The 21811-nt window shown below is 37.3% G+C and overlaps 1 protein-coding gene across 8 annotated transcripts in view; it reads left to right on the plus strand.

Moving 5' to 3' along the window:
- The first annotated feature begins 15128 nt into the window (after positions 1 to 15128).
- ATXN1 (ataxin 1) overlaps positions 15129 to 21811 on the plus strand; it is a 228191-nt gene continuing 221508 nt past the window's right edge. For 2 of the 8 annotated variants that reach the window (XM_087930907.1, XM_087930912.1), the window contains exon 1: positions 16511 to 16669. The gene's annotated coding sequence lies outside the window, so the exon portion shown is untranslated. Of the gene's footprint in view, positions 15459 to 16299; positions 16670 to 21811 lie in introns of those variants that run through there. The other 6 variants (XM_026699566.2, XM_087930909.1, XM_026699563.2 and 3 more) reach the window with 6 other exon arrangements.

Below are 21811 nucleotides of genomic sequence, written 5' to 3' on the forward strand. Positions count from 1 at the left end.
AGAGCATTGTGGTAACCTTAGCTTTATAAACCTTGATTAATGGGACTAGGGACCCTGGATAACTATGGTTTTTTAGTTTGAGCAATAAATTTAAACGGGCTTTTGCTCTAAATATACTCCATTGATGATGGCAGGCCCAAGATCCAGTCATGGAAAAAGTTACGCCCAAATATACAAAGAAATTAACCTGTTCAATTGGTTCACCATCCAATTGCCACCTATGTCTCTGATGGTTTCTTCCAAGCACCATTATTTTTGATTTAGATGTATTAATCATTAGAGAGTTATCCTGGCAATAAGAGCTAAATCTTCTTAATAGCCTACATAATCTTACTTGTGTGTATGATATTAAAATCATATCATCAGCATCAAGCAAGCTGTTACAGTAAGTATTTAAGATCATCGACATGTGTACCATGGTATCCTTCATTAACCCTGGCAAGTCATTGATGTATAAATTAAATAATAATGGGGCCAACCCTTGCCTTATCCCTTTATTTGTGAAAATCCTGTTAATCAGGGCCCCGTTAACCCCATACTGTACCCTCAAACAGGTACTTGTGTAAAGGGCTTTAATCAAAGCCAGGAGTCTGGGTTCTATTTTAAGAGATGTCAGTTTACTCCATAGTACGTCTCTATTTACCATATCAAATGCTGCTGTAAGGTCTATGAAAGCAGCAAACAGGGGTCTTCTCTTACAGGCATAATTGGCAATTAGATGATTCAAGACAAAGCAGTTATCAATTGTAGATCTGCCTTGTCTAAAACCTGCTTGTTCTTCTGTGAGGATGTTGTTTTCCTCTACCCAGATTTCAGTTCTGTTCAAAAGGTACCTAGCGTATATTTTTGCTACAATGTCAATCACGCTGATGGGCCTATAATTACTAGGATCCTTTTTATTCCCTTTTTTATATATGGGGACAACTATTGCCAAGGATAATTATAAGTCACACCTTTGGGAATTGAGCCCAGGGAAATATCTCCACATTTTAATCCTTTTATCTGCGATATATACAGTATATACACTGCAGCTGGAAAAAGAAAATAGCAATTCTGTAAGCAAATCTTACAGTCTGCACTGAGCTACTGTATAATGTGCCTAAATGATTCCATGCTGTTTCTATAGTTAATTTTGACAGGCAGGGTGGCATTGGAAGCAACCAAAGTGAAAGTAGATGTGAATATTGTCCTGTACAGAATTAGATTCAGGAGGAAGAGAATGATTACAAGTAAACCCTTAAACGTAGGATGAATCCTGACAGCCATAAAAGTCACAATTATTCCTAGGTGAGAAATGACGGCCACCAGATTGAGAAGATGCAGAGTGATGCCATTATTTTAATCACATTAAAAAGGGGATCCCATACAACTTCCTCTTCTTTTCTGATATTTTCCCTTCATCCTTGAGGAAGCCCAATTGGGTAAAAAGCTGTGGACAAAATGTTGTGCAAGTAGTCCTTGACTTACAACCATTTGTTTAGTAACTGCTCAAATTGCAATGGCACTAAAAAAAGTGACTTATGACCATTTTTCACACTTACGATCTTGCAGCAACCCAATGGTCATGTGAACAAAATTCATATGCTGGTTACTGGTTCATATTTATGACCGTTGCAGGTTCCAGGGTCATGTGATCACCTTTTGTGACCTTCCAACAAGGAAATCCAAGGGGGAAGCCAGATTCATTTAATAACCATGTTACTAACTTAACAATTGCAGCGATCCGCTGAATAACTATGTAAAATGGGACAAAACTCAGTTAACTGTCTCGCTAAGCAACAAACATTTTGGACTCAATTGTGGGTGTAAGTCGAAGACTACCTGTATAGATCTTGCTCAAATTGTGTTCCTCTCAAACATACTAAAAATAAAATCATTTATCTTTGACTTCTCGCTTTTTTTCATGCTGTATGAATACGTACTACCATTATCCAGTACAGAAGAGCAATGTTATCTTTTTCTTGTAAGCAACTATACATCACATGCAGAATCTACAGATATAAATTCATCATTCTTTCTCTACTTTTTAAAGTCTATGGCATTTTATTTCTAAGACAATTAGTTTCTCATTTTTGCATTTTCCATAGGTTTGATTGCTTTCTTTTAATAAAACGATTTTAATGTTAATCTCTTCAGAAGTATGCTTATTCTTAATTTAAAAAAATGCAGTATTCTGCCACTGTACCTGATTAGTGGAATTAGGCAATTATGTTTATGTTTTGTCATTTATTCTGGAGTGCTACATTAAGAATAATCTTCCCATCAACTAAAACTACCGCTAGTTAACATGAAATGAATCTTAAACTGATGTTCTATATTTTTCCCTAGGAAGGAATTGTGAATGTTCTTTTTCTATTGTTAGAAATCCTTTGCAACTCACTACATTACACCCACACTGAAAACATGTCCAAATACTGATTTCCCCTCCCTCAGGTTCACTTCTTTATTTATTCCTCCATAGAGGCTTTTTTCTCTTAATTCTTATTTCTCTCATAAAAGTCCTTTAGCTGGCCATCAGTCTGAGGGATTTCTCTTATTCCAGGCCTCAGCATTAAGTTTACAACATAAATACCAAAAAGTACACACTAATATTGCAAAAAACAAAACAAAAAAAACAATCATTTTTTTTTTGGCATTCCCAGGGCACTTTGAAATCTTCACCATATCATAACTGAGACATTTGCCTTCCACTCTAATGCTCTTGCTCTCTAAAAAAAAAAATCACTTTATTTATTGCACAATTTCCTGCTATGCATCATTATATTTGATAGATTATGTGTCAGCAAGTCTTTTTTGATTCATAATGACCACATAGATAGATTTTTTCCCCAAGGCATTATTCGTAACCTGTTCTTTCAAGTGTCCCAACAGTGCGCTTAATAGCAATAGCAATAGCACTTAGACTTATATATCACTTCACACAGGGGTGGGATTCTACCAGTTCACACCTATTTTCTAGAACCGGTTGTTAACATTCTAAGCAGTTCTGAGAACCGGTTGATAGAAGAAATTACTGGCCTAATCCTGTAAGGAAGGCAGGAAGGAAACATTCTGGTGTTGCTTACAGAAACTGCCTCTCCGTTAACCCTTATTACATTCTTGGCAGGACTAGACTTCCTGTCTCTGGAACTTCTCTGGAGATTTTTTCCCCTCCTTTGCTGGTACTTTGCTTGTGTGAAGGGACCATTCAAAGTTACAATGGCACTGAAAAAAGTAACTTATGACCGTTTTTCACACTTGTGACTGTTGCAACATCCCCACAGTCATGAGAGGCCAGGCAAGGAGATGAATGCCTCAATGTGAGTGATATTGAGTTGGCCACACCCAGTCAATAACATGACCACCAAGCCATGTCTACCCAGTCACATGACCACCAAGCCATGACCACCAACTAAGCCACGCCCACAGAACTGGTTGTTAAAAAATTTGAATCCCACTCCTGGCTTCACAGTACTTTACATCCCTCTCTAAACAGTTTACAGAGTCAGCATATTGCCCCCCAACAGTCTGGATCCTCACTGCAACTCACTTATTACTTGTCAGCCTCTTTTTTTATTTCCTTCCACCTCTCCCAGAATGAGAGTCTTTTCAATAGAGCTTAGTCTTCACATAATATGTCCAAAGTAAGATAATTTGAGCCAGGGCATTTGTGGCTCAAGTGAGAACTCTGAATTGATTTGTTCAGTGATTCATGTGACAGTTTTTTTAGGCTGTCACATCTCCCACATCAAAGTTTGAAAGTGTCAAATGTTCTTTCCATCCTATTTCTTCAAAGTCCAACTCTGTAGATCTATGGATCTTGAAAGAAACAGACAAATATGTCCTATCAAACTCAAGTGGTGTCAAAATCAAGGCCCGTGGGCCCACAGGTATACTAAGCCCACAGGGTGCTTAGATGTGGCCTGTGGGGCCACCATGGAAACAGCGAGGGACTGTTGCCACAGGCACTCCTGACATGAGTGACGTCAAGCTGGCCAGGCCCATCCTGGCCACACATATATGCCCAAGGTCAAACACAACTCTGATGCAGTCCTCAATGAAATTGAGTTTGCCATCCCTGCCCTAAGTCATATAGATCATAAGATGTCTGGAAAGCAACTGGCAACTAGTGCAGGTCTTTTAGCATAGATAACATAGAGACCAGATGTTGTACACTGGTTAACAACTTAGTACCAGTATAACTCCATGTAGGATATAGTAATTGTGATGAAGGTGAGAAATGGTGTTAGATCCAATTGGATCAGAAGTATTCACAGCCAATACAGTACAAACAAATTTCCATAAATGATCTTTGCCCCAGTGGCTACTTAGTTTATAGATGGTAGTCAACCACGGAGAACTTTAATACAATGAACTTGTTCATTTATGGGAAGTACAGTATATCACTAACCTATATCAACTTTCTGAATTTGTTTTTCTACTGACCAATAGCACTTCTGTCTCATCTAATACCAGTTAATTCAAATTCATCTAGTCATTACTAAACGTAGGCAATGATTAAGGAAATAGCAAGAAGTAATAGATCTGGGCATCATTGTGCTAGTGACATCTCATTCCAAACTCCAGAAATTCTCCCAATGGTTTAATATAAATCTTTATTGCCAAAGAGAATAGATGGAACATAGAAGGCCTACATAACAATAGCTGAGATGCTGAACAATAGTTGAAGTTGCCCAGTGTAATTTTCAAATATGCAAGTATATAGCAGGAAGAACTGTTCATTCTTTATAGTTCCTAATTTAAAACTTTCCTATTTTATTCTCCTAGCACATCCAAGCCATCATTTTATCCGGAGATTTTAAAAATGGTATTAGTGGTAAGATAGAAATGTTGCAGGCTGACAGTGTAGACTCACCAAGTTTGTTCAATGCCAAGGTCTTTGCCTCAATAAACTTGTGACACTATATATTTGTGATAAACAACAGGCACACATTTTCCTTTTTTTGCATTTGGGTTCAGAAATCCCCTTCAGCTAAAATATGTTACTTGGACAAGTTGAGCAACATGTAACGTAGACATAGACCTATGTGTGTAAAGTATAGCTGTCATTCACTGGCCTGTTATTTTCTTTCAAAATATATAAAGTAAAAACAACTTGTGTTTACATTGCAGAAATTTTAGAGAAGTGTCATTTCTACACTGCAATGATGACTTGGAAGTAAAAGTTCAAGAGGAAATGACAAGAATGTTGTGTCTCATTAAAACCAAGAACGTTAATATAGAACCTAGCAAGATACTTGCAACATGAACAAATTTGATGAACATATTGGTTCTCATAACGCTAAACCAATGAAAAGGGCTATAATTTGGGTTAAAAAAGGTTAGCAATGGTCTAGAATCAGGGGTCAGGCAGGATTACAGTTTCAAAATATTTCTACGCAGTCAGGTTTTGTATAGATGTCCTTAACCTCCACAAAAGAAAGGATGCAATAGAAGTCTTCACAATAAAGAAAATAAAAACATTTCTCAAATAGAGAAGATAGAAATTCCCCTTTAATGTGAAATAATTTGCTTAAAAGATACCGAAGTTTTATAGGCCGTCTTCTTGTTTAGCAACTGTGTTCTGTTCCAGTGATTTGCTTGTTAAGCAAAATGGTCATTTAAGTGAACATGAGAGGGAGTGGGGAGAGGGAGAGGAGGAGAGGAGGGAGAGAGAGAGACACAGACACACACAGAGACTGATTGCTGCTGTCTCATTCAGATAAAATTCTTGTACAGTATCCTGCAGCTGACCCATTTTTTCCCTTTTTTTTTGCTGCCTTATGGGGGTAGAGAGATTGTTTAAATAAGCTGCCTACATATTTCTGAGCTGTTGTTCTCTGCAGTGTAGCGTTCCCTAAATTGTGTTAACTGAAATGTATCAAGTCAGTTTATTCGAGTGATTAAGTCACCAGCTACAAAGCAAGAGACCATGGGTTCAACTCCTGCCTTAGCTATAAAAGCCAGTTGGGTGACCTTGGGCTTGACACACTCTCTCAGCTTCACCTCACAGAGTTGTTGTGAGGAGAATAGGAAGAGAAAGGTGTCTTGGATATATTTGCTGCCTTGAATTATTTCTAAAAATGATAAAGGCAGAGTGTAAACAAAGAAATAAAAAACAACCTCAGCTCTCTGATCTTAATTAGGTGATTAGAATCCTGTTGCTGCCTAAAACTGACTAGATTTTAATCACACTGAAGGCTTTTTTAATGAGGTGCATAAAATTTTGTTGCAAATGCACACATTGGTCATACATTTTAATGAGGTTATTAATGTCATATTTGCAAATAGACAGCTAACCAAAGTAATTGCTAACTGAGGAGTGGCTTATAAGTAAACGGGACTACTAGTCTTTTAGATGAAGATGCTTATATTAGTGATTGTCAGATGCTGTAGCAATTGTTTCTGAATTTCTGAATGCTTCTAGCACATTTGTAAGAAACCAAATAGATAATTCTAAACATTCTGTGTTAGAATCCCATTTAGCATAGAAAATATGGGTTACATTAATTACTGCAGCAAACAATAAACAGGTTGTAAATTAAATTGGACATAACAATTTTCTTCCTTAAGGACCTACACAAGATTGTTATCATAATTGTTTGAATTTCCACAATAGCATTGAGTACTGAAGTTATGCTGGGGAAAAAAATACATTATCCCAAACTAATTTTTACTAGAAAGTAGAGACTGAATCTCAGCGCAAGTTTCAAGTTTACTTTTACTTTTTTACTTTTAAATATTTTTCAACTTTCGTTTCACATTTTTTCTACCAACCTAAATATAGGATGTTTGGAGGTAAAAAGTGTTGTCTGGCTGATGCTGCCACTCTGTGTCTCCACGTTGCTTTCTTGAGTAATTCTGAATATTGTGTGATAACATAAGCTAATTTCTACTGTACAATGTATAGAATTATACAGTTTCCAAGTTGGAATTGACTTTGTGGTATATTATTCCCTAAATTATTTTTTAATAATTATTTTTTATTATTTAAATAATTTTCATTTAATTGCACATTTTATAGCATATAGAAAAAAGTTTCTAAATATTTGAATATATATTTACAGTCGCTAAAGAATAATGATCAATGCCAGTGAGTGATGATGCCAATCGGGATCTCAGGATCTTAATAATTTTAACAGTTGGCCGGGATTGAATTAGGTTTTTTTTTTAATGTGATGTAATTTTAATTTAATGTATTTCATTTGAAAAAGTTTATAGCATTGTAATTATGCAAAAATGGCTTTATATTCTCAACTATACTAAAGTACATTCAACTATATACAACTAAAAATATTTGCTAGAGTCTTTTACTAGAAGAGGTAATTTTTTATTGGAATGGAAGGAATATTGATGATGGACACCCAATATAACTTATAATTTAAACTTCAGTCTTGATTGTTACCCATTTGACCTGGAGTAAACCCCACTGGTCTTACCTCTCAATAGGTATGCATAGGATTGCATTGTTAATGCAGCCTTTAGCATAATAGAGGTCAAAGACGTTCACCTGATAAGTGTGGCTTAAAGTCCATCAACATGCTTGAGTAATATAACCTTGCTTTTTGGAAAGTTATACTGGTAATTTTAAGTGCTGAGGCCACAGAAATATTATCTATAATGTCAAAAGATTCCAGGAACAAAATTAGCAATAAGATCTGCTATTGAAAATACAGTGAATCCCTAAATCATAACAGGAATTTTGCCCAAATTCTTTTTTTAATATTACAAATTCAAGTAATACAGGTAGTCCTTAATTTATGACCACAATGGAGCCCAAAATTTATATTGCTAAGTGAGAAATTTGTTAAGTGAGTTTTGCAACATTTTACAACTTTCCTTGCCACATTTGTTAAGTGAATCAAGGCAGTTCTTAAATTAGTAACACGATTGTCAAGTGAATTTGATTTCCCCATTGTCTTTGCTTGTCAGGTCACAAAAGGGGATGAGGGATACTGCAACTGTCATAAATGTGAGTCAGTTGTTGAGCATTCGAATGTAAATCACGTGACCATGGGGATTCTGCAATGGTCATAAGTGTGAAAAATGGTCATAAGTTACTTTTTTTCAGTGCCATTGTAACTTTGAATGGTCACTAAATGAACTGTTGTAAGTCAAAGACTACCTATATTAAATATGTAGATAATAAATCCCACTAAATATATTATTAAAATAAAATAAATAAAAATAAATTTCTCCCAAAAGCTACTACACTTCTGTTATTTCTTTCAAGTTTGCTCAAATCATCCTGGAACAGCCTAAGGCTCAAATAAAATCCTAATAGTTATAGCCCATGCAACTAAATTAAATTAAGTTGATTTGAGTATTTCTCCTTCCAGAGTCCAATTCCACCACCCATGTCTACTCTTTAATAAGGGACAGTAATGACCTAGTCCAGTGACAGGTAACCTTTTCATCGCCGTGTGCCTGCACCCATAATGCAATGTGTGCATGACCCCACACCCTCCTTTGCATGTGTGCATGACCCCCCTGCGTGCACCCCGTGCCTGTGCGTGGTAAGTGTGCGTAAGTGTGTGCGTAAGTGTGCGCGTCTCCTGTGCACCCCCGCACATGCGCAGCAGATACACGATGATCAGCTGGCTTGCAGAAGGGGCACGCGCATGCACAGTGGACCTGATCCAGGGTGACGGCTTGCATGCCAGCTGAGATGGCTCTGCATGCCACTTCTGGCATGTGTGCCATAGGTTCGCCATCACGGACCTAGTCCCATTTCCATCCTTTTAAATTATCTATTCTAAGTCAATGGAATGACTCACTGTTGTCATAGGTATACTATTGCCCTGTTTGTTCATGTATGCTACTATCATTCTTGTCCATGGACATTGGTATACATATTCAAACCAATAACCAGATGGATTATGAATTGATAAAAAGAAACGTTAACCAAGAACTACATTTGCAAAACAATGCTGACCTGTGTCTATTTGTTGCTTACATCCCTGCAACTTATAAGCTACAACATGAAGCTTATTGTTACCCAGTAGTTGCCAGCAACTGTAAATAAGCTACAAGGGCCTCATATAATTATAAATGAATCCTATTAAAGTTAGGAATAATAATTCTAATTCAAAGTTATCTTACGTGCATGATTCTCAGGCATGTTTTTCAAGTGGAATGGTAACAGTATAAGCAAGGTCTTTGGCAATTACGTTTGACATTTTCAGTAGCATGAATAATTACATATTATATGAATAATTACATAAGAAAGAAGTCTCAGGCTCAGGCACATTTGAGCCATATTTAATTGTTTTTAAAATAAATATAAGAAAAAGTCATTTAAAAGTCATAATAAATATATTTTATTTTTCAGGTTAGATTATATCTATCTATCTATCAATATAGATATATCATATGTATACACAATTTTTTCAAGTTTTCATTTGATTTTGAAAGCACTGATTTAAATTAAAACCTTTGCGATCTTTCACAAGAATGAACAATAAATAAATTGATAAATCCAAAATTATTTAATGACATTTCTTCCTAAGGACACACTAAAATTACACAGGAAAATCTGAAACATGTTTATTTATATTAATTCTGTAATCATAACCTCCTTGGGGCGGGGGGAACTGCCAAATCAAACTTCAAGAGAATTAGTAGTTTGAGAAGCCTACCTGAATTGCTTGAAAAAAGAAGGAAGGAGGGAAGGAAGGAAAGAAGGAGTGAAGAAGAAAGGAAGGAGAGAGGAAGGAAGGAAGGAAGGAAGGAGTGAGAGGAAAGGAAGGAGAGAGGAAGGAAGGAAGGAAGGAAGGAAGGAAGGAAGGAAGGAAGGAAGGAAGGAAGGAAGGAAGGAAGGAAGGATGGATGCTGGCAGTACAACTTGGCCTACCTACCAAAGCTGAGCAAAAGGTTTGTGCCTGAAATAAAAGTTGTGACTATATGAATTTCCCCAATCAAAGTACTTGTCTATATCCAAAAGGATTTTCTTTGAACTTATATGATTACTTTTGAGAAATGATTTATTCTTACTCATTAGAGGCTGTACTGAGACAAATTAAGTTATTTTTATGACAATTATTTTGGAATATAATACTTGAAGGCTGTGAGGAATATTTGCAATACTCAGTGATGTTAAGGCAGCATATCTGAATGTAAAGCTATGTTATGTCTTTCCACTGTCACAAATATAGCTGCACTACATGCAGCATATACAGTGTATACATTATTTCATATGTCATTGTGGAATATTTTCTGAACAGTACATGTGCATTTAGAATGTCAAGCTGAGTCTTGTCTTACAAGTTTGTGTGTAAAACAATAATTTATTTATTTATTTATTTATTTTTATTTGTCAATTGCTTAGAAGATGTAAGGTATAATTAAAAACATAATTATGAATACATGGATACATATAAGAAAAATAAAAATATATAAAAGAAACAATAGGACAGGGACGGTAGGCACGTTGGTGCACTTATGCACCAAGTATGTTATATATTATGTATTATGGTAATGTAATATATATTATGCACATAATATACATTACATTACCAACAATTGAACTGGAGGACTCTTCAAGTAACAACTTATCTCCTGGCACATTAACTATGCACTATTGTAAAAGAGCCTCACAAAAAAATGTGGATTGACAACTGTAAATGGACATTTTCAACAGTATTTAAAGAAAATCAATATAAAATGTTTTGCAGGTGGCACCTAGCCCCAGCAAGACTGGCCAAAATGTATCCAAACACAAAAACAGAATGTTGGAAGTGTAAACACAAAGAAGGAACATTCTTCCATATGTGGTGACAGTGTCCAGAGGTTAAAAAATATTGGATGAGGGTACAAAGATGGTTATTAGAAATTACAGAGTACAAATTAGAACTTGAACCAGAAATATTCTTATTAGGAATAATTAAGGGAAAATTGAGCAAGGTCATCCTTTATATCATTATACATGTCATAACTGCAGCGAGAATAGCTTTTGCACAGGGATGGAAGAAGGAAAAGATACCATCTGAATAAGACTTGACACAAAAAATAATGGATTGTGCGGAACTGGATTCACTATGGAATTAAGAGGCAAAGATGATTCGGACTATTATGTGGTTTGGGATAGGTGGCACAAATGGGTGGAGGATAGAAATAAGAGTTGATGTTTATGTATAAAAGGAGTGGTATATATTAATAATGACACAAACACTGTTAATGTGAATAGAGCTTTGTATTTTTATTGTTAAAAATAAAAATATTATAAATAGTAAAAGAGCCTCACAACTCAGGGTTGGTTTTTTTTCTTGAATAAAGAGCAAATGCATTAGATGAGCTTTGTTATCTAAGTATTCCTATACGACATCCATATTACGGCTGTGAGTCTTTGAAAACAATTCAGAAGATGTGCTCCAGAATTCAGGTGAGCATATCACTTCTCAGGTCTTTATATAAAAAGCCCCACAATTTTACAGAAATGATGTGAAATGGTGTGGCTGATTTAAGAATTACATTAACTTTAATGAACTGACACCTTAAAGCACCAGCACTTTTTTTGTTTCAAGCTTGCGAAGAAGGTAGAACAAAATAAAAACAGTTACAATGAATATATGACAAAATTCAAGAACTTCTTTTGAACAATTTTTGAAATATGCACATGTGGTGTATGGGCTAAAGGTAACAGAACTGGGTTGCAAAAATATGGATGACCATAAGATGGCAGCACAAATAGTTTCTTGTATCTCTACTGCCATAGATCAGTGGTTTGGATTTGCACCTTTTATTCTGGATTGAGTCACAGTGGTGCAGTGGTTAGAGTGCAGTACTGCAGGCTACTTCTGCTGCCTGCTGGCTGGCTGCAATTTGGCAATTCAAATCTCACAACGCTGAAGGTTGACTCAGCCTTCCATCCTTCCAAGGTGGGAAAAATGAGGACCCAAAATTGTTGGGGGCAATATGCTGACTCTGTAAATGGCTTAGAGAGAGCTGTAAAGCACTATAAAGTGGTATGTAAGTCTAAGTGCTATTGCTATTGCTATATCATGCTGATGTACTGAGATGATGCAATATATAGAGACCCCCAGATTCTATAGGGCTCCTAGCATTGATGCTGATGGGCCCCAGTTCTATTGTTATGGAGGTCATTAAAAGGCAAAAGGTATAAAACCTGTCTTGATTGTGGCAAGTCACAAGAGCTGATAGCATTATTAAATAAAATAAAAGTTAGAGACCCTGACTCAGAAAGGGGAAAAATTGATGTCCTGCTCTCTCGGGTGTGTTTTAAATTGTAATAACTTGGACTTTTTCATCAATAATACATCCCTCAGTGTATTTAGGCATCTGAAAAAATCCAGATTGATTTCCTGTAGCTTTGCCATTTCTTACAGCCAGAACATAATTCAATTCTGATTAAGTAATTATTTTAGCTGCACATAGCAATTACTCCACACAAAGCAGTATGTTTGTTAAATTACTGCATTTTATATAGAACTCCAAGTGAAAACATATCAAACTTTATCAGGTTGTCTAGAGCTCAAACTGCCAGATCTGATAAACCAGCCTTATTGATTCAAAACTGGCTTTAGTTTTTTATTCTAATGATGAAATAGCTGGGTCCTACTTTAAGCTTTTGCTTTTAGTTGCTATGAAACTCCTTGAAAGAGTTAGCTAGTGTCAATACAGCATTTTGGGGTGCACTGAAGTTCTTCAACAGGTTTTCTAACATAACCTGATATCAGACTAACTTGGGAATCGGAACACTCGTAATGAAGAATACTGTTTCATATACACAATTCCACAGGAAAACCCACATTCTCAAACTTGATCTATGTGTACAAAACACAATGAACAACAATCTGTCCAATCTCATTTTAGGGAACCATGTTGTGCAAACCTAACACATGTGCTTAAGTTTATGGTTCAGTGCATTACACAAACCCAGAAAATTTCACAATGATTAAGTTAATGATAGGTAATTGTATTATGTTAAAATAGATTTTATGGACCTGCATAAAATACCTCAAATTTATAATGATTGACTCTGTTTGGGGAAAGCAAAAGACTAATCAATCATACGTCCATTTAATCACATCGAATCAGGTTCCTTCAATTTTGGCTAATGCTTCATTTCATCTGCTACAATAAATAACTCAACTCCATGTAAGGTTTTTCCATAACATAATAAAATAAGAGAAGAGAGGAACAACATCTAGTAGTCCAGTATCCTTTAAAGGGTAACATGGTGTAGAAGCTAAGGCCTTTCCAATGCATATTTTTTTTAATAATGAAGGAATATTTCTTATTCTATATTTGAGATCTCATATTTCATCAAGGAAGTATTTCTATTATGGGATTAAATAGGATATTTCTCCTATTTAAATATAAGGAGAAAATAAGGTCAAAAATAATGCGATCTTATACTTATGTATTTATTTATTTAATAAACTTATATGGCTACCCACCTATCACAAGGAACTCTCGGTGGATAATGATATAATTAGAACATAAAGCCACATGAACAACAACAAAAGTTGAAGTCGCAATAAAACTTGCATCTGCCAATCAAGCACAAGCACAACCACTAGTTCCATCAACATCCTTATTCCTGTAGGCCAGCAAGGTTGAGTCCTTTGGTATATCTGGAGGGAGGGAAGGCTATATCTGGAGGGAGGGAAGGCTATTGCATGACAGGGAAGGACACTGCCGGGACCACACAAGATGATGCTGTTTCACCAAAGGAACCATGGCACAAAGGTGAGAACCGACACCTTGATGAAAAGTCTGTAGAAATTCTCAGTCATCCAGGGCATGGTTGTCCCAAAGTTGCTTTTTCAGGAGGCAACTGGACTTTCTTATTTTTTTTTTCTTTGAAGACATTTCACTTCTCATCCAAGAAGCTTCTTTAGCTCTGACATGATAGTGGGGAATGGAAGGATTTATATTCCTTGCAGACAGCTGGTCATTTGCATCCGTTTAGAGGCTGGTTGAAGCACCTGCAGGTTTATCTGTGTCCTCACGGTCACCTGAATAGTGCCCCTGGTTCCTGTAGTCTGCAATTTTTTTCTCTGGAAATCCATTTCTACTTTCACACCATTCAGAGTGTTCATCCTTGGAACTAGTAGTACTACTTAGGTGACCCTGAGGACACAGATAAATCTCCAAGTACTTCAACGACCCTCTAAAACAAAGCTGTCAAACTTGTGGCCTATGGGCCAGATGAGCCACACATTGGCCATGCCCACACCTGGTTTAGCAAAGGGGAAAAAAGGTCCTGATATGTCAATGTGACGATGCGAGTTTGACACCCCTGCTCTAAAAGGATGCAAATGACCAGCTGTCTGTAAGGAATATAAATCCTTCCATTCCCCACTATCCTGTCAGAGTTGAAGAAACTTCTTGGATGAGAAGCAAAATGTCTTCAAAGAAAAATAAGAAAATCCATTTGCTTCCTAAAAATGTACCTTTGGGACAACACCTTGATTGTATCTGGGAGTCTATTGGAAACTGGTGCAGATCACTTAATAGTAGTGTTATCTGGGTATACCGCCAATTCTCTCACTATCACCTATGTAACTGCTTTCTGACATAGCCGAGCTTCTGAAACAAAGGGAATATGCACTATTTTTCTCTGGAAAGGAATGCCAGCGATCAAGTGCAGAACAGTGATGTATTTATATAGTTACCTGGTCCAAGCATCTCGACGCTTTGCATGTTACTGTGACATAGGACAAAATTCCCCCTCATGCCTCTGATCACTACCACAGTATCACCTCAGAATAAACTAGGACAACATAACTCTTATGAGGAGCAAGCTCTATGAAAGTTAAGGTCCATTCTGAGTATAGAGGGATAAAAGGTTTTAAGTATCTCCCCCCCCCCAATGGTATCACTTGCAAAAGTCTCTTTAAAAAAGGCAATAGTTGCCTCATATCCCTCTGAGGTTTGGGGACCTTAGTGAAGGAGGATGACAGACCCTTCGAGAGCATATGTGCTTAATTTAGGATGGAGGATCATGAAGGAAAGGCAAAGAGAAACGCAAGGCTAACAAAACACCACATTATCTGCTAGAAGCAACAGAGACGCTCGGAAAGGGTTAAGGCTGGCTTGGCCAGACTCTGTTGTGCGTATGCAATAATCTGTGTGGCTCTCTTGGACGTCTGACAAAGAGTTGCCTCCTTCTCCTCCACCCCTTTGCATGAAGTAGGATCCTTGAGCTAAGGCAGAGGCTGCCAACTGCTCCATATTTGCCTTCTATTACACATTTACATACTGGAGAAGAGAGGAGCGAGCTTACTATCCGCAGACATCGTCATTTCTGTTACAATTGGTAAGGGAAGCAACTGTATCACACCGAAGGGAAGGAGAAATAAATTATTTTATTTTTTAAAAAAGCAAAAAAAAACAAAAAACAAAAAAAAAACCCAACCCCAATTCCAAGACCTTGAGATCAACTGGCAAGTATTATATTTTTTTTCTCCGGTCCGCCTTCCCCACAACCCCAGTCTCCACTGACACTTTATACAGTAAGTGGCTTTTTTGTTTAAAAAAAAAAAATTCCTCCTCTGCTTTCGCTTCTTTCGCTCCCCTCCCCCCTCCCAAGCAAGCCTCCAGATATTTCCAGCTGGAAAAACACATACAAGGTTACTGGGAAAGGGGAGGGGGGGAAGGGAAGGGCGACGTAACGCTGAGTTATATGCTACGGGTTGGAAGGAAAGTCGCCCTTGTAAGAATTCTGTCAATTGCATCGCTTGCTTCTTCCTCCCAATTTTTTTTTCCCCTCCTCTCTCTTCTTCTTTCTCCCTCTACCCGGGGGGAGGAGGGGGAACCCACACACATACACCTCCCTCCCTCCGGGGCTTTAGGTGTCGAGGCCGGAGCCAAAGGAGGAAGGAGAAACCAGGCCAGGATGGTGTTATTTTTACGTGCTGTGGGTGGTGCTGGCTGAAATTCTTTGCATTCTGGGCATACGAGAAATCCTCCCCCCCCCGCCACGCTCCGTAAAAGCAGAGAGTAAAGAAAGAACAGGAAGTCAGTCGTATGACCCCCCAGCCCCCTCCCCCCCAAAAAAAAACCCACCCCGCGCATTTGGCTTGGATGCTAGCTGGCTTCCCTTCCTCTCTTATCAAAGCCTCTGCGGCGCCCACCGGCGTTACGCTGGGGGCTACCAAGAGCAAGAAAGCGGGAGCCTTCTCGCCGCCTCGTCCCCCTAAGTGCGTGACTGGCGCCCGGGGAGCCATCGGCGCGGAGAGCGCGGGGCTTAAGCCCAGGCCGCGGAGTTTTTTGAGCGCGTCCCGAAGCAACGCCCTCCGCCGGCTGCCTCGCTGGCTGCCGTCGCCGCCGCCGTCTGGCTAGAGTCGCGTCCTTCCTTCTCGCCGTTGCTGAAGGCCGGCTGGGCTGCTGAGGGCGAGCGGAAGAGCGTCTCTCTCTCTCTCTCTTCCCCTCCCCCCCCCACTCCTCCCCACGGCTTGATAGTAAGGGAGGGCCAGCCGTCGCTGCAACTGTATAGTACGGGGCTGGGTGGTTGCCGGAGGGGTGAATGAAGCGAAGAGGCGGCGCAGGAGGAGGAGGAGGAGGCGGCGCTGGGACTGGGATGTGCCCAGCAGCGGTAGCAGTTCCAGCTCCTCCACTATGCTCCTACATTCAGGCCCCAAATCGGCTGGAGGCTCCTCCGGGCACTACTACAGCAAGGAGTCAGTGAGTGAGTAAAGGCCACTGCTGGGCACGAGAGAAGCAGGTAGGGCTCCGTTTACAGGTGGAGAGAGAGAAGGGGGGCGGGGGAGAGGGCTGTGTTCCCTTCTTCACCTTGACCCATCCTCCCCGGCAGCTTCTGCTTTTCACCTTCCGCTAGGCTTTTCCTAGAAGGGAAGATCGCCACCAGGGGCTGCCAAAATTTTGCCAGGAAGGATCGGCTTTTCTTTTTTTTTCTTTCTTTTTTAATAAACCCAACAGAGTTGTTTCCCCCTTCCCCCCTTCAAGAAAAAGGAGGGGGGGGAGGGAGAAAAAAGAGACAATTCCGCGTACCGCTGCCTTTTGAAATCCTGTTTTGTGTCTCGCTGCTGTCCTGCTTCCCGTCACTCACTCTCAAATTATTTTTCAAAAGTTACCTTCTTTTAGTTTGCCGAAGCCTTATTCTGATCTCCAAGCCTTGAAACAATCGCGTAGCCCCCCCTCCCCTCCCCCTAAAATGTTACAGAGAAAGTATTTTCCTGCATACGTCGATCTGTATTGTACATGCTAACGGGAACAACAAAATAGCATTTTGAAAGGTAGAGAGATACCCGAGGTGTTTTGGGATTTTGTAAAAAGAGCAGCCGAAAAAAAAAAAAAGATCAGAATCCAGTGATCGAAAAGAGAGCAAATTGAAAGCTTGTTATATAATGCCACACTATGTGGCTAACAAGAACAAGCTATTTTTATTTTGTTTACCGTAAGGTATGCAATAGGGACTCCTCCAGAATAATATTTTTCCCCAGTGATCATAAACTCAGATAGAATTGGAGGAGGAAGGAAATCCCATACTTTATAATTTCATAATGTGCATAATAATTAGTTTTACAATTATGTCTTTGGGAAACCACAATTATGTTGTTGCATGTCTTTGTTTGTGGATTCTTTTTTTTTTTAACCCATATATTTGAATAGGAAATATTTCATGATGGAGGTGATTAGATCTTTAGCAATCCACATTTTGTGTTTTTGACGGGTAGTAAATTATGTGTGATTCAGTGTAACCAGTTACTTTGCTGACATTCTGGGGCAGTTTATTTCAGTTTCCAGTGAAACCTTGAAACAGCACATTCAGATTTCATCAGTGAATGTGGATTTGTTTGTCTGGCTGGTGAGGACAGCCTAGTGTTATTGCTCTGAGAATAAGGGTTATGAATGAGGAAGAGATAACTGATGAGATACTGTTTTACTTAGAGTTACAGGTTTATTTTTCTCCTGTTAACTGTTTTACAGGTCATTCTCTACTGAATAGAACTGTCCTTATTCTCATCCACTGTAAATGGAAGCAAAAAGCTGATAGGTTTTCCACATTTCTCTATGTGTATGTGTGTGCGTGTGCTGTCATGTAGAGACATGTCAGTGGTGTAGGTTTCAGTGCACTCTCTAGCCCTGATCAGTCATGTAATTAGATTGAGGTGCCATGGTAACAGACAGTATTCATCGTCCATTCAGGTACATTTTTCTTGTGACTGGGGTACCTCGGATGGGCTTATGTTGCAGGCATGAACAACTTTTTAGTCACTTATGTACTATTTATGTATTGCCTGTTTGCAGACGATACACATAATTTGTATAAAAACTGAAATGGAAGAAATCAGAGGCTGCATGTGATATTGGAGTAATTTTAACTTTCGATGTAGGATTTGCAAGTCGTAAGATTTTCTGTATAGCATTAATATTTATTTTTCTTGTTTATAGATCTTTAGCAGAAGAGTGCTTGTTCACATTAGAAATTAGGTTAAGCTGGTTGCTGAATATTTTTGTATTTTTTTAGTTTTTTCAGAGGCTTGTAAAATTATAAACAGTGGTAATGGTTCATCCCTCTTCTCTGCATGAATTTCTGAGTGCAATTGAAAATGTTTAACCCAAAGGTATTATTATTTGAGCTAGCAGAAGGCATTGGTGATTGCTTTTAAACTTGGAAGACCTTTTTTTAAAGGTCTTTGAGTTTTAGTTGGTTTATGGTTGGTATTTTACTTTGAAGAAATCCTTTAGGGCAACTTTGTAGGACAGGCAACTTTGGCTGTTTTCCTCTTTGATTCAGTGGGACTGAATGGATAGTGGGACCATCCATACATATTTTGAATAACAGCAGCTTTTTACTAGGGTAACATTTTATCAATTGGATTGTTTAAAATATGGATTAATTTGGTATGTATTTAATTATGCTGAGAACTGAGATTTCAGATTTTTCTTTTTTATTCTTTTCCATCTGCAACAACACAAGCTTTCTGGAATTTTTAATCGGTCCCTTTATATTTTCACAAGAGTGGCCCATGTAACTTTTTTTTAATGTGTGTCTATATTGTCTTTACTGTCCAAATGTGTCTTGTATGTTCAGAACATCAAACCACTGCAGGAATTTAAAGATTCCAACCCTTAAAATTTTTTGCAAGCATAATAGCTTCAGTTTCCTGGAATGCATTTTCTAGCTGTGTTGTTGAGTGATGAATGGCTTTTACATCCCAGTTTCTAAAATTTACACAATGTTTGTCAGGAGCATGTAGGCTTGTAAGTAATTCATGATAAAGTTCTCATCTTGGATCCTAAACCAGTGTCATTAGATTTTCCCATAAAGACAGTTCGTGTAAATAGAAGGTTGTGTGGTATGCAAATGCCATGAACATGTATTGTTAGTAGATTAACAGTTGCCTGTAGCATTTTAAAACTTCAGAGTTTATACTAAAAAAAATCTGTTTCAGTAAGTAATTTGAGTTTGTTGCTTAGCCATTTGAAGGCAGGAATCACACATGATGGTGTACTTTCAATGGCATACAAAAGTTAAACATCCCCCGTGTCTTAATTTATGAATTTGTAGAAATTATTTTTAATCTAAACTACACCAACTAATGCAGGTATCATTGAAATAACAATAATTTCAGTAAAATGCATTGTAATATAGATTTTATTTGTTTTAGCAATTAACAGATAAGGGAAAATAAAACAAGTTGGAATTTAATAATAACAATGTATTTGTGCGAAGGCCATAGTGAGCATAATATAAATATTTTAACAGTTTCTTTAATGGTTTACATAATGCTCCAATTCTTATTTATTTATTTTTATATCTCTGTTTTAAACACAATATTACATTTAGGGAAGAGCAAAGCTTTTTATTATAGTTAATACATTTTTAATGCAAAATAAAACACATTAACAATGCCAAAGATTCATATTTGCATGCTTCTACGTCACACGTTGATTTTTTAAAAAGTTATATTTTGCTCTGCTCCAAGTTATTAAATTATTAGTACTTGGAACCTTCATCCCCATTAATCATTTTGAAACTGGAAATGTTTGTTTTTGTTTATTTATTTATTCTCAGTATTGTTGATTATAAGCGTGTTTTTCATCTGTGTATCTAATTGGCATACTTCTCTCTCTCTGCTGAGTTTCAACTTCACTTCTGATGATGATCTTTTAGAGCAGTTTCTCATACGAGCAGGCCTATTAAGGGAGGCTGTTACTAGTTTACAGACTCCATCACATTCTGTTCAGATTTCTGTTTTGGGCCAGTGTGTGCCATCCAGCAGTCTGAAAATAAAAAGAAATGAATGTAACAGGGAATAGCAAGAGGAACATAGAATTAATTTTGTAGAATGTTTCTTTCTCACGGTTCTGCTACTATGATATGATTGACTTGTTAATGAAGCTTTATGAATGTGTAGGAATGCTTTAGACCTATGACTGAGATGTCTGAAGAATGATGTGCTTTCACTTTGGACTTTGAAAAGTTAGTACAAGAGCTTTTATTTTAAGTTACATTTCATTAAAAAAAACCCTTTTCTGATTATGTTTTTAAGTGTCAGATAATCTTTATGGTAACATTTACTATAGAATCGTCTATTGTGTAATAAAACATATCTAGTTCTTTGCTCTGACAGCTGGAGGCAGTGCTTTACATATATTTGGTGTCTCTGAGAACAAAAGTAGGCCTCACTTTTCCCCCTTCACTGCCACAGTAGTGAATGTTGACTGAAATGTTTATTAAGCTCAGGCATAATTTGTTAAGGAGCAGTTTCTTTGTTGAGAGAATCTTTGAGTGCTTTGCTGGCCCATTGATCTGGTGAATAATTAACTGTTTAGATGGAATTCATGTACTTAGTACAAATAATAGATTTAGAGAGCAATTCTGTATCCAGTTATATGTGAATAAATTCAGTGAATTAAAAAAAATTGTTCATTACTCGTGTAGGGTTACCCTTATAATATGATTAATGTAAGAAATGAATTTTAAAAACCCTGCAAGTTAAACTACAGAGTTCTGGGGGTAGGATTGCATATTGAAATTTAAACAAAGATGATGTGAACATCTGGATAAAATTTTAATATGTTGATTGTTTCCACAGTTTTTAGGAGATTGTGATTTAATAAATCTGATATTTTTGGTGAATTTTTACAAAGGGAAATCAATAATGATATAATTCATTAAGGAATGTCTCTTGTACAAGCCTGATTTAAATGGGATATGTGGAGAAGATAGGATATATAAAGGAAATCTTAATAGATTGTGCTCGATTTGATTAAATCTTCAGCTTAATTTGACTTAAAATTAAAAAGGAGTATAAAGTTCCAGCAGGTGATGATGCATGGTCTATCTTTTCTGGCTCAGAAACTAAGCAGAGTCAGCCTTGATTAGTATTTGGATGGGAGACCACCAGGATATAATGTATATTAGACTAGGAAAACATCCTGGAAGAAAGAAGTGGCAAACCACTTCCATATTGTTACAAGAAAATAACACAAACATCTCCATAAAATCACCAGGAATTTAGCTTGAGTTAAAGTAGACCTTACAATTGGAATTAAAAAGTACAGAGGGGTATACATATATGTGCAAACATATAATTTCAAGGAGTAATGTATTGCTTTTCAACATATGATTTCAAAAAACCTGAAACTATATGTTATAAAATAAACTGAAAGGAAATGTAATGTACTTATTTATATTTATAAGAGCTTGTAAGGGGATAACGTAGCAACCATAAAAATGAGGAAAGAGCTGATGTACTTCAGCTAATCCAAAAACTTTTTAAAAATTAAATCACTTTCCCTTTTACATATTGTTGTTTAAACTAAAAAGTTCCTGCTGAAGTTCTGGGAATGGTGCCTTCTGATAGAGAAAGAAACACATTTAACTTTCTCACAA

Source organism: Pseudonaja textilis, chromosome 3 (genome assembly GCF_049901715.1).
Source record: "Pseudonaja textilis isolate UNSWEBS1 chromosome 3, rPseTex1.2, whole genome shotgun sequence".
Lineage (NCBI taxonomy): Eukaryota > Metazoa > Chordata > Lepidosauria > Squamata > Elapidae > Pseudonaja > Pseudonaja textilis.